The sequence below is a fragment of the Brassica oleracea genome, unplaced genomic scaffold (genome assembly GCF_000695525.1).
Source record: "Brassica oleracea var. oleracea cultivar TO1000 unplaced genomic scaffold, BOL UnpScaffold19747, whole genome shotgun sequence".
NCBI classification, from domain to species: Eukaryota; Viridiplantae; Streptophyta; class Magnoliopsida; order Brassicales; family Brassicaceae; genus Brassica; species Brassica oleracea.
The window spans coordinates 1-348 of record NW_013636264.1 but is presented as its reverse complement, the minus strand read 5'-3'; the positions used below and the strand labels follow the sequence as shown (position 1 = coordinate 348).

At 37.9% G+C, this 348-nt stretch overlaps 1 long non-coding RNA gene across 1 annotated transcript; it reads left to right on the top strand.

Annotated features, from left to right (window-relative positions):
* On the top strand, positions 1-348 carry LOC106322379. The gene is made up of 3 exons (XR_001266386.1): positions 1-33; positions 127-212; positions 306-348. It is a non-coding gene; the product is annotated as an uncharacterized LOC106322379 (long non-coding RNA).

The following is a 348-nucleotide window of genomic DNA, read 5'->3' as shown; positions in this document are numbered from 1 at the left end:
GCATACCTTGAGGATTTTTACAAGTTCTGTCAGGTGCTACTTGACTCCTAAAATCTTATTTTACACAATTTCATAATCTACCTATTATTCTAGCCTAACCCCAGTGTCGTTGTGTATCTTAAATAGAAACTTGATGGGGCAACATCAGAGATTATGTCTGACCTTCTAGCCTTTGAAGCTGATAGAAGAGCTGTGAACATCACCATCAATAGGTTATTAGTTACTGCTGTGTATCTTCATGCATCAAACCACAAGATGTTACTGTCTTTATAAAAGCGCTGAAACTGATTTTTCTTTCTACGCAGCATTGGCACTGAGCTTACAAGAGAAGACAGGAAGAAACTGTAC